The 20,807-nt window shown below is 41.1% G+C and overlaps 1 long non-coding RNA gene across 3 annotated transcripts in view; it reads right to left on the reverse strand.

Moving 5' to 3' along the window:
* LOC116231927 (uncharacterized) overlaps positions 1-20,807 on the reverse strand; it is a 94,438-nt gene that overhangs the window by 7,369 nt on the left and 66,262 nt on the right. For all 3 annotated transcript variants that reach the window (XR_016471283.1, XR_016471285.1, XR_016471284.1), the window contains exon 4: positions 975-1,034. This is a non-coding gene — a long non-coding RNA (uncharacterized LOC116231927). The remainder of the gene's footprint in view (positions 1-974; positions 1,035-20,807) is intronic.

Genomic DNA, 20,807 nt, shown 5'->3' on the forward strand with positions numbered 1-20,807 from the left:
TTACGGAGCTCTTCTTAATCTTTATAAAGAAAATGAAGAGCAGAACGCAGCTGCTGGAGGGAAGAGGAACTGCCAAAACCACCGCAAATACTTCAGATGCCTTAGAAAATGCCATGGGTACATTGGCAATAACAGAAGTCACCAGGGCAGCCCAGGCCTTGCCCTACTGGAGGGAGCAGTGGTCAAATGGACATCAATGCCCAGTGGGGGTGGAGTGTAAAATGAAGCTTTAGAAGTATGGTGTGGTTCTGTTGTTGAAGAGATACAATTTTGTCTCTAGGTTTAGTCCTTGGATTGGAGATGATTTAATTTATGCTGGAATTCATCTGCATCAGACTATAAAGCTGGAGCAGCATAGCAACGAGCTCGTTAATTACCAAGCAATTATTTTGCTCAACTTTTAGACCAAGGGGAGACCCAAAATACCCACATCCCTTTCATTCTGATTTCTAGTTTTCCCTCCCGTGCTGTAGCTGAGGTTATTTTACAGCAGCTGTCAGTCATAGCAGTAACAACTTCCACAGCAGCAGCTTCCATTTGGCAAGCTCACTGCACAGAAAGGGCTGTGATGGAGCGGAAGGGGTTTCTTTCTCTTTCTTAATATCATCTTCCCCTAGGATAGACTACCTTGCCCTCTCCAGCAGAACACGCTCAGATCATACTGCAGAGTTTCTGACTGCTGCTTTTAAAAAGGTATATCTGTTTGTTTCTATCAACACGTTTCAGCTCCTCTGGCATGCTGTCTTTGCGGCTCTAATAGAGACACTTCACATGTAATAGGGTCACACAGTGATCCTCACGTTCTATTCCATTCCTATCACCATGTTAAATTGAAACAATGTGTGTGCATCAGGTTTCTGCAGTGCAGGGAAGCTGCAGCATCTCCAAGTTTGGTGATGCGATGAACCTAATGATTTGGATTTTATTTTCTTGGTACCACATTCAGCTGGCGAACTCGTGGAAATACACCTTACCTCGTTTCCTCCCTGTCTCCGCACCTCTCAAGAGCTTTCACCAACAGATCTACTTTCATGCTGAAAAAAAAAAAAAGTAATTCTATCAGTAATTTATGGAAATTAGAAAACTGATTAGCATAAAGCTTCTACTTGTGATAGTGGGGTTACAGAAGTGGGTTGATAGGTAAAAATGATCTCCTTAGTGATAATTAACTTTGATCTCTTAAATAACTGTTAACTTTCATAAAGAAGGAGAGTACAAATGACATTTGCATCATGGCAACTGTAAAAGGCAGAACATAACTTTCGTTCGAGATAACACGATAAGCTCTGTTCTCAAAGAAAATACACTCATTTCAAAGGAAAATGACACGGATTGTCAAGGACTGCTGGGTTTGTTCTCACATCCCGTGCCAACCCGAGAGCTCTGAGATGAGGCAGTGCATACACTTGTGCAAGCAGCCCTGCACAGCCACATCAATGTTACACTGACAATACAGGTCCTGCTTAGCACTAGGAGTCTGCTCACCCAAGGACTTCCAAACACTCTACAAATGTTAATTTGTTCTGACTGTGAGCCAGGTAAATATTAGCCTTATTGCAATGTTACTGGGAAATGGAGGACACGGCGGCTAAAAGACTCACTAAGACCACGAGATAACAGCTTGGATGCCAACCTTCTGGTTCCAGGTGCAGATGTGGCCTCCCATCAACATACATGCCTTTGGACACTGAAGATTTCCTCCCCTTGCTTTGATTACAGTTTCACATTTTCCCATCAATATTTATTTCTGACCAATCTCACAATGCCAGTTTGGGGTCAGACAGTGTTGCCATCTGTTTGACAAATTGCAAATGGAGGCAAAAACGGGAAAGAATCTGAAGAATCCAAAGGATGTACATGTCCAGTTTGAGAAACCAAGGGCCAGAAGACCCTCCCGAACTGCAATTGCTGATTTAAACTGGGAGATTAGCAGTTTTACGTTGTTTTTTGGGCTAAAATCCCAAATCTGCCAGCAAAACTGAAGCAGTAAAATCCCAGTTGAACTGAATCTATGGGCTAATGAGAAATTTTGCAGCCCAGAAGAGCAGACGTTGGTTGTCAGTCCATGGATGCCAGCACAGGTTGCTGGGGTGAGATGAAGCAAAACAGAAGTTCTGTATGAAGCAAGGCGTACATCAAGAAACACACACACTCACGAGATAGGCTGGATAATTTAAGGAGTAAAATTAAAACCGTATCTTAATAAAAAAAATCCTTAAAGCTGTGCAGCCTCCCAATTTTTCAAGACATGGAAATCATCTCAGAGCCCCTCTCACACTGAAAGCTCCCAGCACACTGGGTTGTTGCAAAGAAACTACTGCAACATCTCAATATCCTTCTTCAGGAGCTTCTCCAGACACTGAGTGTGCTGGCCACTCTCTGAATCATTTTATCCTGTCATCTCTCTTCCTTTGATATGAATGAAGTTAAAGGGAAATGGCAGTCTCCTAATTTCTATTTCCACCCAATGTCATGGGAGAGAGGAAGGGGGGAAAAAAATCACTTTTTAATGTGGCTTTTAAAATAGAAAAGCAAAAAAAAAAAAAATTTTTTTTTTCTACAGCACTTAATAGGCCTCCCTTGCAATTTAAAAACTGATTTTCAGGAGCTCATATATTCAAATCTCCAAAGTCTATTTGAAGGCACATCTGAAGGTGCACCCTGCAACCTGTGTGTAGCAAACTCTTTTGAATCTTGTCCTTGAAACAAAAATTAGTGCCCCATGGGAGCTCAGCAGTGTAGACAACCACTAACTGCAGGATGACTGAAAGCAGGGCTGAGAGTCCTTGCAGCTGGGAGGGAGAAGGGGATGAGAGAGCGGGGGAAGATGAGAAAAGCCTTCAGGAGCCATTTGGGAGACAGTCACTGGGAAGAAGAAAGAAAGACATGCACTAAAAACAACAGAAACACAGGTGGAAATGGCCTACTGGGAAATCAGGCTGTCAACAAACAAAAGCCGAAGGCCAGAAAGCAGTTTCAGTAGCAGCCCCTGCTAACAGGGCTTCAGTGTTCAGTAAATAAATTAGCAGCAGCTTTGACTGTTTGGAAATTAGTAGCGACATGATGAAAGAAGCAAATGACTTGCTTTTATCTGGAGAGGAAGCACTAAACTTCCAAAGATATCCTTGCCTGTATCAGGAGAAGCAGAGATGCTTATATCAGCTCAGACTTGAACAACAACAACAACTGAAAAGTTTCATTTCATTTACCAGAGGCTCAGAACTTCGTTTGTACCTAATGAGACCTCTGTCCCTCTGGGCTGCTTCTGACAGCAGCTCTTCCTCAAATAGTTTATCACTCTGGAGGTAAAAATAACACAGGTTAGGCAGGTGGACAGACAGACAGATGGATACGTGGATATCTGAGGAAAGAAGTAGAGTTTGGACATCGGATCAACCCTTCAATTATTGCAAACTGGGAGAACTCCTTTGGGAGAAACTCCCTTGATTTACATCCGTTGAGAATCTGATCCTGTTTAATTAAATGGAAACTAAATGAGAGGCTGAATAGTAAACACTTCAGCATGTGCTTAAACATTCAGCATGTGCCAAAGTCATATTGATTCAATTGAGATCTAATTTGCTTAAGCAGCCCTCTCCAGTACAGGTTCCTCCAGAACCAGGGCTTCCAATAGCTGCTGCAACTGGATGTTTATTGTGTCAGATGTATTAAGAAGAGGCTCTTTTCCTAGCTCCTGGTAGCCTGGGAAGACAGTTGGGACTGTGCAGCTTCCGGAGTGGACAAATATTTACATTAGCTGTGCTAATTGCACTTGGTATGACAACAGGCCAACGTGCACTAACAGAGGAAAGCAGGGACATCTTGGGGAGTCCTTTCATCCACATAGAACTTGAAATGTGAACTTGGTCCCAAGCATGGACCACACTACCTTTGAGAAATGTCAATGGCCTGTGCTGTATCTGCTGCCCATCAATTTGGAGGCTGGAACAAGTACATGATAATGCCATGAAATGACCAATCTAAAGGATCACAACTCCAGGTCTGCTAAAACAGCTTGGGTATTGAAGCTGCCCTTTTAGGCAGTGTTAGTTTTGTTTCCCATAAGATACCTGGCTGCTCTGAGATCCAGCTGTACTGCTAGCATTCTCATCCTGCCTCACCTGGCAGAGTTTGAGCGAAGTGTCACAATTTCTCATTCACATGGCAATGTCAGTGAGGCAGGATCTCCCCACTCTGCCTGGCTTGTGCTGTTCATTCTTACCACCACAAGAAGTAAATGTGCTTGCATGCTTCTAAACAAAATGGTCAGTAAGTAGTGGCATCCCTCAGGGATCAATACTGGGACCAATACTGCTTAATGTCTTCATTAACAACCTGATGATGGGATGGACTGCACTCTCAGCAAGTTTGCAGACACACCAGATACCAGGAGGAGCGGTCGATAGGCCAGACAGCAGGGCTACAATTCAGGAGGACTTGAGCTGGCTGGCAGAAACATCATGAAGTTCAAGAAAACCAAATGCAAAGCCTTGATATCTTGCTATCTGTGATGAAATACCAACAATGCAGACCACAGGCCAACTCTCTAGGAAGCAGCAAAGAAGAACAACCACATTCTGAGCTGTATTAGCAAGAAAACAGCCAGCAGGACCAGGGAAGTGCTATGTAATCAGTCCCCACAAGTGGAGGTACCCAAAATGTGACCAGATCCAACCCTAGCCAACCTGATCTAATAGGAAATGCTTCAAGTAGGGGCTGGGGCCAGGTGACTTCTGTAGTCCTTTGCAATCTAAATTATCCCAGTATTTTATGGAAAAGAAGCCCGACACAAATGGTGAAAATTGTGTGGAACCATGCAGTAGACTGTACAGGCCTGAATGAAAGCTCAGGCTCAATTATACTGAGAATTTAATTAATGAAGGCAGACATAACATAGTTAGATTTTTAGTAAATTGTTAGGTTAGTGCTACACATGAACTCAATAGGAAGGCTGGAGTTGCATAGCCTGCATAATAACACAATAGGGGAGATAAAAATCTATCAACAGCCAGGAACCAATGAGTTATCATCAATGGTTTTATGTCAAAAGAGAGAAAGTATCAATTGGTCTCCCACAGGGATTGATACTGGAGCCAGTATTAATCGATATACTCATTAACAGCCTAGCAAAGAATGTAAATTCAACAACCACTGGATCTGGAGAAGATTCAAAGGAATGGTGGGGATGTGGCAATGGAAGGAGGTGACATGTTAGAAACAGAACTGTGGTCAAGCCATAATATGAATGAGCAACATTTCATCTTTTGTATATTCAGGGGAAAATTTTGCATAAGATAAATGTAAAATAGAGTGCAGCCACCCCTTCCAAGAAAGCCATAGGTTAGCAAAATGTTCGCTTATGGCACCCCATAAGGCGGTGTGTAAGTCCTGATCCATTAGAAACCCGCCAAGACAATGCAGTAAATTGTACCTTAACATGTTTGGTGTCAGCTCTGAAATACCAAAGCCAAACGTTACAAGATATTTTGGTTAAGAAACAGGATTAGGAGAGAATCACTAAAATTAGGCAAAGAGTGGATTCAAATCTAGCCTACGTACTTCACAGTGAGTTTGATAAAAGAAAGTAAAATGTTTAAGTCTGTAGCAGATGAAAAGTGCACTAAAAATAATAGCGGGAAAGGATTTGACTTCAGGGTTGATAGGGTTTTGTATGAAAGATGATACAGGTAATGTCTGGTTTTTATTTCCCCATGTTTTGCTACAATTCCAATCTCCATCCACACATTTTGATGTGTGCATACATGTATTTTAAAATTTGTTCAAAGACCACATTGCTTGGTGAAGGTGTGCATGAGCTGACCCACAGATATTAAGCCCAAAGAAATTGCCATATCCATATAATATTTCTCCTGTATCCCATAGATCAGAGCCTTTCCCTGCATGGATCTCTTAATTTTTGTGGGTTTTTGTTGTTATTGTTGTTTGGAGAATATAGTAAAAATTATTCTGGATTTCATCCCACATCTATTGGGGATTGCATGTCATTCTTTGCCCACACGTTGACAACAATTTTATATATATATACTCAATTTGAATAGGATGTTTTACTTTGTAGCCTGCTTGCATCAGGAATACTCTTCCTTCCAGAGCTACCCTGTGGAACCGTTTAGCTGCATAATGCATTATAACCATCATTTTTATAAAATATGCTTATAAGCTAGGAACTTCTATTACTCCAGTTTAAACCCATGAAAACTCCCATGGATGTTAATGCAAGCAGGACCTGATATTTATTCATCAAAAGCTAGAACCATCTGATGAAAAACAAGAAATCTTTTAAGCTACAGTTCTTAAGGGTCTGTTGCATGGTGTTTACTGTTCAACACATCAGAGCCTCATAGCCATATTAGTTGTATGAATGGGATAAGATTACTTGGGCAATTTTCCTCTACATTAGAAACAAATCGTAGCTAAGCCTTTGCTGGCTCCATACATTTTAAATTCCCATTTTCTCTCAGTAGAACAGAAAAATAAATACATAGATAGCTGACCAAACTTAGAAAGTGTTCAAAGCAATCAAGTGCAAATTCCCTCCTGTTAAAATGTGAAGAAAACAGAAAACCTTTGACTGAGAGGTAACTTCAGAGATAAGTAGTTAGATAGATGCTATAGACAACAAGACACAAACAAATTAAATCTATTCCACTGAAACAGTGATATAATTTCCCTCCAGAGACTATCTAAGACTGACAAAATAAACAAAGAAATAACATGTTTCTTAACTTGTGAAATGTGACAGTCAATGGCAGATAGCAAAACAAAACCAAACAGAGCTGGAAGTTCTCATACAAACACGCCAGTTGGGAACGACGCGGCTCTATTTTATCCTGCCTTCAAGCTCCTAACAACCACCCTTTTTCACACCTCCCTCCTCTGAGGTTTTTCATCCTCTTTCAACACGCTTTTCCTGCTCGAGGAACATGCTCCTTATTTATTTTTGAGGGATAGATTGATGATGGAGATTAGCACATCTGGGAAAGAGAGTGCTGTTGGTTGGGAGCTGTAGTGACACCTTTGAAGGCCCTTTGCCCAACAAACCATACCAGGACATGCTTCAGTTTGGCTTTAATGATAGATAAGGGCTCTCTAAATGCTGCAAAGCTTTGTTGACGCAGTGTGGATTTTTATATTAATTTTAAAACTCCACAGAACTGGGGCAAAAAACAGAGCCTCGGTGCACAACCTGCTCTGTCATCAGGAAATTCTGCCAACTGATTATTCAGGCTTTTCAAGATGACAAAAGTATTTGGAAGTGCTCGGGTCAGATCTGAGACTGCTGTCCCAGTAGCTGTGGTACCCAGCATAAACCAAGGACCTCACAAGTACAAAGGAAGTCTCAAAAAAAGAGAGAGGGGTCAGGCACTACAGAGATGGCCAAACTATAGAAGCAAGCTCTGAAGAGAAACAAAAGCACGAGCATGCCAAAGCACAGTACAGCACTAATTTTCACGTTACTCATAGCAATCATTTTTTCCATGAACAATCTGTATATGTCACTTACAAATATCTCATTTATTCCCCAGCCTTCATATGCACATAATAATCCTTTCACTTTATTTTAGTTGATAGTTTGCCTTTAAAATGTCAGGTCTTTTCCCCTCTAAGTTACAAATTGCTTTTTTACCTAAAAGTTTATAACCTAAAATACCTTAGCTTAGAGCTGTGTGAGGGTTGATGAGAAAAATGGATCTTTTCACTCCAGCAGACAGTCAGAAACCAGTCCAAGTCTCCAACTGACATCTCCTAATTGCTGAAGGTGGGGTTCATCTCCAAATGTCTAACTTCACACAATCGATTTAAGTAGCTTCTTTGCTAGCTGCTTTGGAAACAGAGCTCCAAATGGCAGCTCACTCAGCCCAAGCTCCCCAGCCCTTTGGTGTTTTCAGCCTAAATTACTTGCCAAGGACGCACAGGAGTCTCTTGTCAAGTGACCCTGTAGCTCCCATGACACTGGACCATGCTTCCTTTCTCTGGTGCCTGACATGTCCCCCACTTGTCAAAAATACAATGTTACTATGAAGAAGGTCTTTTGGAAGGAAAAGAAAAAAAAAAAAGCACAGAAAATGAAATAAGGAATAAAACAGAAGCTGCCATAAGTGGTGGAAGGACTGTCTAAGGGACCTAAGCACGTTCACATCCCATTTCTAAATAGGGTTCTGTGGGTGAGCAGCGGCCCACAGGTTGTTGAGAGAACAAAAATATGGGATGTGGAGCAGTATGAAAGACGTGGCATGCTTTCAATCTGAAGTTTTATGACAACGCTGCATGGTGGTCTCTGGGAAGTTACGAGGTTTAAATGCAGCTTTCTCAGAATTGTGGCAGCGCAGGCCAGATTTGCTATCAAAGAACATCCTCTTTTCATGGCTCTCAAGGGAGCGACTCCTATCATCCCACTTTAACTTGCAAGAATAATAAGGAAAAACACACAGCACGAAGTGGTCACTCAATAAAACACATTTTGGACTGACTTTCATGGGTGCTGAGTCCAAGCAGCATCCATGGACTTCAGTGGAGCAGTGTGGGCATGCAGCATTCTGGGAACCCCCAGCTTACAGTGCTTTCTTTTGCCACAAAAGAGCATCCGCTGTACATTCATCTGGATAGTCCAAGTGTGTTCTGCAGCCTGCCCATTTCCATGCTGAATAATAATTCTGAATTACATAACGCCACATTCCTTTCCTCATCTGATAACAATAACAAGCTCTGTATCGCAGAGACTTGCACATTTATGTTGGCACTATTGGAAATACTAACGCCAACTGAATCTCTTCTCTGTTCTCAAAGACTAACAAACACCATTCATTTCCTACAGATTAGTTTCAACCTAACAAGCGTTTTGTTGAGCCCCAAAGTATATTTCATTTATTTAGATAATGCTGATTGCTCACTTACAAGCAGCAGCTCATTCAGTACAGAACACACTGTTATAGCTCAGTATCTTTCAAAATGGAAAAAAAAAAAAAACCTCAAGGAGCAACTTGGAGATATTTAATACTCAAAAGACAGCACATCATTATGATAAGCGGATCTACTGCTGTGAATAATGGAGAGGCTTTAATCACACAATGGTACAGATATACTTAGAATAAATATTTAACGGTGTGTTTTGCAAAGCTGGAGCTTGTTCTAACCCCACATCCAGTGATTTGCGCTCAGTGCCATTACAGCACAGGATGTATATTGCATCAGGATGCCCGGAGCAACAATGCATAAGGTCTACTGCAGAACACATGACATTTATGCAATAGGGTGGGCAGGGTTATCCCTGGTAGGAACAGGCAAGTGCTATTCATCTCTGTGGCCATGATGCTGTCACAAGAGTGTGGCCACCAACCACCACCTGTCCAGCCCACCCACATGCTCACCTTTTGGGGAAAGTATGCAAAACTCACGCCAAGAGGATGGGAGGAAGCCAGCCTAGGATATGCTAGGGGCAGGCACATTTCCCTCTGGGGGGAAATGTTCAGCCAAGTTGGAGAGGGAGTGTCCAGAGAAAGGTGAAAGAGAGGCATTCGCTGCACTTTCTCTGCTCCAGCAACTCCTATGCCAGATGTATTGGTCACAGGCCAGTCAGCTGCATTTAGCTGATGTGACTGAGCAGCCAGAGAGAAGCTGCTGGGAGCACGGGGCTGCCAGCACTGCAGAGTGGGAGCAGGAGATGAGGAGTATTATGGGCTCCAAAGGCCTGCTAGTCCCCCAGTAAATCTGCCTGGTGTTCACCCCTCCCCTCTCCAACATCTTGAGTTTCCTCTTACTGGAGGCTTGGGTACTCCACTGTAATAACAGCATCATGAGCATCTAGAAAATATGTCTGTTATCCACAGAGGTCTTATTACAATGGCTCTTAATGAGCCCTAAGATTTAGTAGGCAGACAAACTCATTTTATATGAAAATCCTGAATTGGAAACTGGAATCAAATGAAAATCTCAATAGGAAATTTATGAGTGGAGAAAGCATGGGTGCAAAGAAGAGGAGATGGGCTAGCATACAGCTGGGGACAGAGCATGATCAAAAAATGAAAGAAAGATTTTAAAATAAAATTGAGAAAAATAGAAAAAAAAACCCTCAACACACACACACAAACAAAAAAAAACCAAACACCAATGTAAGAGAGCCCACCCTATTTTCTGCAAGGTTTAGATTTTTAAAAGGGTGGGCATTACTGCTGCTAACACAAGGAATAGGTTTCCCCTGAGCAAGAGAAACATTTGGATTTTTTTTTTCCTTTTTATTAATCATTGGTGGTGTAGGGAGGGGGAAAACCCCTGAGAATTCAATGACAGGAAAAAAAAATGGTTTGTGAAGTCAGCCTCAGTTTGCGTACCTAAAAAGCAATATGATTGATTTGCAAAAACCTCTAGCTTCACAAAGTTCTTCCATCTCTAATGAGAACTAACAGCATTTTTGTCCAGCTTCCCTGCAAAATATTGTTCTAGTGCTGAATCCATCAACAAAAATGGCTAAGCATTAGCTTTCTTAATGGCCTCTGGCTTCTCTTGCCAGCAGCTGCAGATGGAGTGGGCTAAGCAGTGCTGGGGCTGAAGCGAGGAGGCCTGTTGCAGATCTCAGCTGCATTTTGCTCAATTAGAAGGAAGACTGAATAGTGGCTTTGCTCGTGTAGTCGGAACAGAGCTTGTTTTAAAATCACAGGTTGTTCCTAGAGCTGGTAAGGCACAAATTCCCCATCCTTCCGCAACCTAATTCATGTAAATTGTTACATTTGGTGATGAAGCATGACAAAAGAAGGAAAACAGAAAAGAAGGGGGCTATGGTCAGAGGATGTCTCAGCACTGACAGAAGTTGTGGAATTTTTAAAAGTCTTTATTTGCTTCTGCCCCTTGAGTGTGTGACTGCAATACATTCCCACTGGTACCTGCCTGCACAAACCCTGCCTTCCCTCTCCCTCTCTTTGACTTCCAACGCATCTACAAGGCATGGAGGAGGTGATTTTGGCACAAGAAGCAGGGTTATTCCCAGGAAGTAACCCAAACAGCCCACACAGTCTGCATTTGTTGCAATCTACAGCAACCCCCAGTCGTGGCCGTCATTCTCCCCTCACCTCTCCCTTTGAAGAGAAGGGTGACACAGCAATACCAATCCCACAACCAAGCTCACAGACAAATCTGTCATTTCCAAACTTCCAACCATAGAGCAAGAGCAAGTAGAAGCAGTCTCATAAGGAACCCTGTTTCTTTATGTTTTTCTGCTCTACATTGGAAACCCCTGAGACTAAGATACTCCAAATCAAGCTTGAAGAAGCAAAGCCTGAGGACTGATGCGAATTTATGAGAACTCTGGGACCTTCTGAAATTCGTGAATTTTGCCATTCATTTTGAGCTAAATAAGCTTGACCTCCCTTCACCATGTACTGGAGCTCCATTTTATGCCAGAACTACACAATGCTCTGCCAGTGACTGCTGGGCAGGTGACAGTGGCATAAAGAATTTAATATGAGAGCAAGAAACAGTAATTCCAACATCTGCTTTCAGTCAGCACTGAGGTTAGTAAATATCCCTTGTGAACTATTACCTAGGCATCCTTATTTTACCTTTATCAAAGAGAACATGCACCAAGAAACCACAACAGTAACCTCTGCAGAACTTATTTGCTTATTATGAAAAAAGCGCTTTTGAAGAAACCTCTCTTCATACACTCAACAACTTCTGGATTATTTAAAATAAAAAGGGAGACAATTATCTTTGAAATGTCATTTTTAGATGGTTCACTGTAATAGCATTCCCTTTAGAAGGCACTCATGTTTGCAGTCAGTCTCTTCAGATCTTTTCACACACCTTGAGGAATTTTACACTGATGATGCAGTCATAGAAAGCCACTTTTCAGCTGTGAAACACCCCAGAAAATGATGGGCTTGGAAGGAAGAGAAGGTGGAATTATGCTAAAGGCACATGATATGCAATTGGCACTGTGTCCAATAATAAACAAATAAAAGACGATGAAGGGCTCAATAATTCCCAGTAATTACAGAACTGAATTTCATACCAGCTTAGCTCCTATTGCATTTACGAGAAACATAAACAGAGCAACACATTTTAGAAAGTCTCGTTATGCCAAAGTGGTTTTAAGAATTACTGGGGTATGATATAAAGGATTCAGCATCACTCATGTGAGATGAGCTTCAGAGCCTACCAGCGATGAGTACTGCGGCACCTGCAAATGGATGCTGTTAAACCAAACTTCATACCACTGAAACTAATAGCATCTTTGTGCATTTGACAGGAGCATTAGAAATCATCTCAACCCAAACAATTAAGGAAAGAGAAGAATACATACACAGATATCCATTTCTGCTGCTAACGTATGCAGATATATTTGTTGTTTGCCATACTACATCAAAAAGTGAAGCATATTTTCGATCCTCAGCAGAACAACATCCTTACCAAAAAGCAGCATGAAAGTTGGAAAATGCATATAAAAGAATTATGAACTGTCATAAGAAAGTGAAAATCCAAGGAGCAATTTACAGGGAATCAAAGATAACATTATTATAACATCACTGACGTCTCCTGCACTAAACTTGTTTCTCTAGCACATACACTATGACAAATTAAATATGCTAATATTGCTTTCATTATCATGTGACTACTAGAGTAGGATGCCAACTGAAGTCTTGTCAACATACTACAGGACTCTAACAAACTATTACATTTTGATGTTCTATGCATCATATTAACTACATAGACTGTTTGAATGTCACATCCGTTTGCATTCAACTTTTTTTTAACTGAAATCCTTAAAGAATTTCTAAAAGTTTATAATTAACGTAGTTTCACACCTGTTACCTGTGTAAATCCACACTGACAAAAACAGCATCTGCTCCAGAGACAGACAGCCACATGCTCACCAACCTTTAGAACAGATCTACAGAGTAAGAGGAGGTAAAACTTGCTCATTCATTGTTTGAAGTGTTCCTTCTCAGCCCTCAATTGTTAAACATCAAACTTCTCGAAGGAGTTCCTGAAACATTGGTAAGAATCTGAAAATCGTTCCCTAATTTACAGTGAATTGCGTTAAAATCCACATTGATAGACAGAGTGCTGTAGATCTTCATAGCTGCTGAAATGTATGCGTAGTGGTTGGTACCTATCAAAAGGGGAATTAGAATAAATGAATATTTAAATATTTAAATTTTCTACAATATGTTTGAAGTGCATTTTCAAAGCATTATCATCAGATTTGAAAAACCAGTACTAAACTGGTTACGAACTCCTTGCTGAAGAGGTTCACAAGCCTCCCTTCTCCCCACCTTCTACTCATTAGCAATCAGAATGGCTTTTACATGCAGTACTGTAATTGTAACCAAACACAGATTGCACTGGCTCCTTCCCTCCAAGTTTCTAAGAATCCCCTTTGGCTGACCCTTAGTAGCCAGTAAAAGATAGTGAAAAGGAGACAAAGGGAAGCAGTGCAGAATTGTAGAGAAGAAAGAGTATATTGAAAAGGCTGCAGTGCTTTCTGCAGAGGGCTAAATGTCAGAGATATGTGCAAGAATAAATATGTCTAATCAGAGTATAATTTTTGTAGAGGTAAGTAAATTTATCTTACACACCAACACGTGCATGTCATACCTACTTACTGTTGGCATACAAGCATTTTCCATATATACCTGTATGTATGTGTTCATATCTCAATTTAACACAGAATACTCTGAATTAAAAGTCCATGTACATCCACATTAATGCTTCTGATCAGTGAAGCAAAACTAAACAAGGTGTCCTCATGAGCTGGCAACCTGAGCATGGCAGAATCTAAACACCCATCTACGCTTAACAGTTGCTTAATATCACGACAAACTAGGTTAGCTTTCACAAAATCCCCTTAGGCTCCATAAAAATATAATAAATTAAACAAAAAGGGAAAAAAAAAAAAAAAGAGGAATCATCAGTAAAGAGGAGAAATCAAATTTCACACTGAATACTTTTTGCTGCTTATCTTACAAAATTATTATTATTTGCCTTCTTAGTTACTCCAATTCATCAGAGTGATGTGTGCAGATTGTAAGAATGCCAAACATTCCCCGAAAACTGACGAGTAAGCAAAAAAAGAGCTGCTCTTTAAACCCTTCACAGTTTATAGCCACATTTACATAACATTAAATAAGTCAACAAAGGCATCATTAGCTCCCATTAAAATATGAGCGAAGAAATTTAAACGAACAAGACAAGCTAATTGGTAAGTAATGTTGTGTATCAAAAATTATGACTATAAGATTCCAAAGTTAATGAGAAGCCTTACAACTGTGTTTACTAAATATTTCAAAATTAAATTAAAGGTGAACATGGAGAGCCAGCAAAGTTTTCTTGCTGTCCTTTAGGATGACAGAGAACTGTGAAGGTTATCCCTGCCCCCTCCAAGAGGTTTGACTCTCCACAAACACATCGTTTGATCCTTGCCCATCAGTCCATCAGATTAGGTCTCTTGTTGATGAACAACACAATTTCCTGCTGAAACAGCAATGTGAGTCATGATTCCAAGTAGGAGAAACACAGAATAGAATCACAGGAGTACAGAATCATTAAGGATGGAAAGACCACTCAGATCATACAGTCTAATCACTGACCCATCACCACCACACCACTAAATCCTGTCACTAGAGGTGATACCCACCCTCTTCTTGATCACCACCAGGGACAGTGACTCCACCACCTCCCTGGGCAGCCTGTGCCAATGCCTGACCGCTCTTTCTGAGAAGAAATTTTACCTAACATCCAACCTGAACTGGTGCAACTGAAAGCCATTACCTCTTGTCCTAAAGCAAGTTACATGGGAGAACAGGTCAATCAAGAATTAGGTACAGGCCTTTTGTGAGACACATCCTTAAGGGGATGTATAAAACTGGTTGAAGCTACCAGTCTATCTGTTCCCATTACCCATTTGTCAAGCTTGCTCATATATTTCAGAGGAAGGTAGCAAAAGCAATGCACTTCTGAGTGCATTTCCTTCCACCAGACTTCAGTCTCTAAAGGTCCATCAGTTCATGGCTACAAGTTGAAAATCACTCCCATCTTCGCTTTTATCTTTATCCCTATAAACCATTTTCCAATTGCTGCATTTTAGCTGTGCTCTACTCCCTTCTGAATGATAGAAGCCACTGAGTGGAGATATTATCCTGCAGTGCCATTAATGAGCAGTACCACATTACACTGTCCCTCTTGCTAATTGGTCATTCATTTGCCATTGTGCATGAAATCACAGGTGTTAATGCCTACATGATGCTTATCTGAATTTACCACATAACATCAATTCCCTTCTGCTTCATTTCTCAGACCAGTGGGATCAGTGTGTGTTTAAAAGGGGGGCACATGTTCTCATGTTCTATCTCATATGCCCAGATGTGTGGGAATGGGTTTCAGTAACAGCACACGATTAGATCAGCATCACGTTCTCACAAAGAGCTGCCACAAATGCACACATTGATCTCTTACAGGGAAGTTTTGGAGATGCTGGTTGAGAGAGTCCAGAATTTATTTTTTTTAATCTACTTTAATTGCAATTGTAATTGTATTGTTTTAAATAGATGTGCTTGCATATTTGGCAGTGAGGGAAGTTTTGAAAGAAGTAAGAATCTCATCGTGTTGGAATGCAACTAATAGTTCTACCATAATTCAATGCAACCTTATAAAGCATGTGAGACAAAGCTGACATTCAGGGGCTCTGGACAGGAGCTTGTTACAAACTAGCTTTAACCAAATACTACAAGTGGTGCAAACATACCATCATGTGAAACCCTGAATTCACACAACAGATTTTTTGCTTCACTGAAAGCCAGAGAAGTGTTGCAGATATCTCATGTTAGCTCACAGATTTACAGCGACAGTGTTTTCTCTGCCATCTTGAAATCTCTCTTGATTTATTGCCCTTTCCACTAGTTTACATTCATCCAATCAAGGAACAAAAACAAAACAGGGGGCATCAGTAAAAAATCAGGTATCAAGCATTATGTATGCATCAAGAATGTGTACAAGAAAAATTGTTCACAAGCAGTATGTCATCCTGAATCAGGAAAGTACTCCAGTAGGAGATTAACTCAAAGCATGTGCTCGTTTACCACAGTGGGACTCGAGTACATGCTCAAATTCAGCACTTTTTTATGTGTTCCCCTGAGTAGGGATAATTTCCTGATATAGGAAATACATGCTGATTTTTCTCCCTTAGGATAATTGAAAAACATTATGTAAATTCCAGTTTGTTTCAGATATGGGGGGAAAAAAGCAAACCGAAACTCAGCTACCCGTTCTCTCTAACCATTTCACCAGAAAATCCATCCCAGACCTTGACCAGAAAAAGGTTTTCCTTCATGTCCTATTATGAGCAACCTAATGCAATTTCAAAGCTGGCTCTGCTCTGAGCAGGGGAGAGGGGGGCTGGATCAGAGACCTCCACATATCCCTTCCAACCTCAGCCATGAGCTGATTTTGCTGTGTTGGATCCCCTACACATGATGATGACTTAAGTCACAACTAAACTCATTTCAGAAAAGCATGGTAAGGAGTAAGATGATAAATATATTAACACATAAATAAATACAGCTTTGTTTGGATGAAAATTGGATATGGGACGGCATAACAAAGAGGAGGGAAAGAAACTTTTACATTACCCAGCTGCTCTTACAATAATATACAGAAACTCTGTGAATCATTTCATGGTTTATTAAATGAAATTTTGTTTGCAACTGGTGAGTTAGGAAAATAAACGTCCATGTTTGTTTTCATTTTACTTTTCCTTGGTTTGTCCAGATCTTCACAGTCTTGCGTGCCAGCATTGTCCTCTGGGGCTCATTAAAAAGCCCAGCATTTGCTACTCTGATTGTCCAGGGAAATCAGCAACAGATTGCCATTAACCCCATGAGGCCAAGAGCTAGAAATTCTTGATGTGTCCCCTGTTGTGGGCAATAAGATCCACTAGAGCCATTGGAGCCAAAGGGTTAATTTTATCTCTCCTGTAGCTGCTGTCAGACCTCCAGTAAAACAGTGTGTGACCACTACGGGGTACTGACCACTTAATACAGCAGTACCTGCCAAAATTGGCTTAAGACTGAGTGAGATCAAGGGGCAGAAAAATACTGTCTTTTCTAAAGCACATTGTATTACCAGTGTTTACTTACTGTTCTCTCTTGGGTCAAATGCTTATTCTCAGTAAAACAGTCTTTCTTCTTATAGACTCAGCTCCACAGGAGAAAAGCAGGTTATATCTTGTCTGAAGTTGATATCCTTCTATTTATTCACATTAAGTCATGAATTGTCACAGATGTCCTTAGCAGAGACACTACCAAGGATATTTCTCAACCCAAAGGTGCGTCGCCACTCAGTTATCACTGCCTCTAATTAAAGCTTTTTAAAAAAGCAGCAAAATTTTGATCGTCTCCCCCAAAATACACACAACTATTGTGTCAGCATGTAACTGCCACAGCCCTGGTGCACAGCTGATGGGACCCTGCTCACATCCCTTTTCTGAGCCCACAGGGTTATGCGTTTCTCTCACTGTTTGCATGTCCTGCATCGACTTCCAAGGTACTTGCAGCACTGACAGTCACGTACTGGTGAAACAGCTCTCTCTGATATTTCTAGTTTATCAGTCCTGAATAGACAGAGGATTGGCACTAGAAAGTGTGCCCAAAGCTGGCTCAGCTGCTGATGGGCCATGGTCACCCTTGGGATGAAGGACCCACACAAGGGATGAAGGACCTGCTCTCACCACCACTCACAGCTGAGGCTGTGCCCAATGTGCCCATGTGCTTCAGTCAGCAAACCTCAGCTCTTGTGGGAGCCTTTGGTACAAAGGCACAAAACAGACTGTGGGAAGGGATGTCAGGGGCTGTCAGGTTCGTACTGAAAATGGCTGGGATATGAAAAGCTGCCATCAGGGTGATGCTTTGCTCTCATCTGTCTGTTGCCATGCCAAATCATTGGTGATGACATTGATAGCCCTGAGGACTCGGCATCTGGCTTTAGATATCAAATTGCCCTAGGCTTTTTCAAAAACCCTATTTTGGGCTGGAGTCACTGACATAAACTTCCATCCGTCTTCACAGATTTCTACATCAGCACTCAGACAAAGCACACAACCACCCATCCAACACAGCCCAGCCACGGGGGCAGAGCCAAGCTGTGCGCTGGCTCCATCCGTGCCAACAGAGTGGTCAGCTCTGCTTTAACATCCTTCCTCTCCCTGCCCTTTCGCCATATAGGGATGTGGGGTAGACTAACACCTGCCAACCTCTCAGGCTCTGTAAAACATCAGTCCTTTATGGTCTTCATAGCACTTTGAGACCCGTACCTGGGAAGTGCTGCAGAAATGCAAAGCATCCCTTATGGATGACCTTATCACTGGGAAAAGAATCTTAAATCCGATCCATTTGTATGACTCCCGGAGAGCCACTGTTGCATTATTCATGACAGTCTCCTCTTCTTCAGAAGGCTAATATTACTTCCCTCCCCCATCCGCCCCCAAACAGCATTCATAATATTAATTTTATATTCTGAACTAAACCACACAGTCCTTTGTAGTGGTCAGTAATAGGATTCCTACCCGTACTTAGCAGAGTCCACATCACAGAGAGCACAATCAGCCACCCCAGGAGAAGAGTTCCCAAGATCTCCTCTTACAAGGCATTGTAAAAGTTATAAATAGATTACTCTCTCTCCCTTTGTACCTTCCGGCCCTTTTCCTACAGCAAGGGAACATATTTGTCACTAGGACACACAATACATACTTATAGTACTTAGATGTTTGACATCTCTGCCCTCATCAGATGGGCCATACTGAATTTTTCGACAAGATAGAAAACGTGAAATGTTTGGGATGCAGTTACAAGTTTTAAAGCAGTTAAAAGAATGTTAAGAAGAATTAGCCATGGCAGCTTACTTGGTAGTTTGTTATGGCTCCCATTTTCTAATACATCATATTCTTTTATTCTCCTAATTACTTTTTTTGTGTGAAAGACAATTCCCAGGGAACGAACACTTCATTTCTTTGAACCACTGCCAATAATATGCACCACAATTGCTGAAAGCAAAGAGAGGATCTGGCATATCTATTAGAGCTTTGCAAAGACATACTTTTTTTCTTTTTAACCTTGGTTTTCCCTTAATACCAGCACTGAATAAATGAATTACATTCCCTCTTTCCCCCCCTTTGCTCGCAACTTCTATTTCTGTTTTCAAGTTGTTGGTTTTGCTTTTTTTTTTTTTTAGTCAAGTCTTGATGGGTAATTATTATATTTCAAGCGTCTTCTGTCTCAGCCTTGTATTAAAAAACAGCAGCTAAGAAAACAATTCTGAATTAACAATCTACTTTCTGCAAAGTGATTTTAAAGGCATTAGTACAGCACTTCTTCCACCTCACTCTCCATCTGCATTGTCCTTCTAAATATCCTTTCAGCACAAACTGTATTAGCTCACCTTGAGACAAATGAAACCTTTTATTCAAAGGCAATTCATGCCCAAATCTTCACTGATTTCAAACACAGTCACCTATCTTCCACCTTCATACCTATGGCTGTGATCCAACGTAGCCATCTTTCAAACCACAGAAATTATGGACCTCTATCTTCCCTTCAATGAGAACAGCACTTCCATTCATACTCATATCAGCAACAACGTGCAAAGGGTGCTAACAAAGTAGTTTAAAATCCACAGCCTCCAGAAGGGGCGTTATTCTTGTTCAGGGGCTTAGTCCCAGTTCTGCCCACTGGGATTTAAATAAGAGATCTCCAGGTGTTCTTGGTGGAAAATGCAAACATCAGAGATTCCTCACTTCCCTTTGAAAATATCTGGGATTCTGGGTATTGAGGTGGGAGATGGGTGAGGTTGATGCAATCTGACCAGACATATCTGTTCATCAAGTGCAATCACAAAAGACAAACCTAATTCTTTCTTAGAATTAGAGTTTCCAGGAGTTGTTTTCACTGAAAATAACAGCAGTGAGCTGCCTGTTGATCACACGTGACTTAGAAATCATTCAGCAAATACTCATTTTTTCCAGGGAAAATACAGGATATGTTCTTGCAACAATTTTGCTTGTGGAACTCCCACTGGGAAGCCTTTAGGAAAGGAATCAAGAGAATAACATTCAAATAAAAGACTGTGCTCCATTAGGAGGGAACTATTCCAGCTGAAATCTTACCCAGGACCTTGAGGGGTTGCTGTGTGGGAACTCTCATTACAATCTCAAACCAGCAGCTACTGGTGAAAATGGAAGCTACTGTTTGCTCAGAATGAGGGAGATCTTTGTGCCCATGGTTGTGTGCTAAAAAAAGCTATTTAGCTGTTAGCTGATCTTACAGCATCCGGATGCTTTAGAAGATGGGGGTGGATGAGGCAGGGAGCTGACAACCATTTTGCAGTTCAATATTGGTTCAATGCAGCTATGAGCAAAGACGTGATCATATCCATTCCTGGCTGTTTTAGATATCTAATTTATGTGCTTTGAATAAACTACCTCGAGATGCATTTGCTCCCATATTGACTTCGTAAGTAACTTTGCCATCTAACTTTAGTTTCTGACTGCCTGAAGTCGATTAGTATGAATATAAACCCTGAGAATGTATTTTCTACACAACTAAATACATTAGAAAATATGTCTGCAATGGTGTCATAATAAATTCAGAAAAGAAAGTCTTTCTGTGGATTTCTGTTTCTTTTCCTCTGTCTTACAGCCTTAGAGAGAGCGAAATATTGAAAACTAAGCACTCAATTTGCAGTGTGAATTATCACACAGTAATGACTTGATTTGTGCACACAAATACTATTTGTATATTCACGTTCTA

The sequence above is a fragment of the Phasianus colchicus genome, chromosome 15, assembly GCF_987193195.1.
Source record: "Phasianus colchicus chromosome 15, bPhaCol1.hap1.1, whole genome shotgun sequence".
Classification (NCBI taxonomy): Eukaryota; Metazoa; Chordata; class Aves; order Galliformes; family Phasianidae; genus Phasianus; species Phasianus colchicus.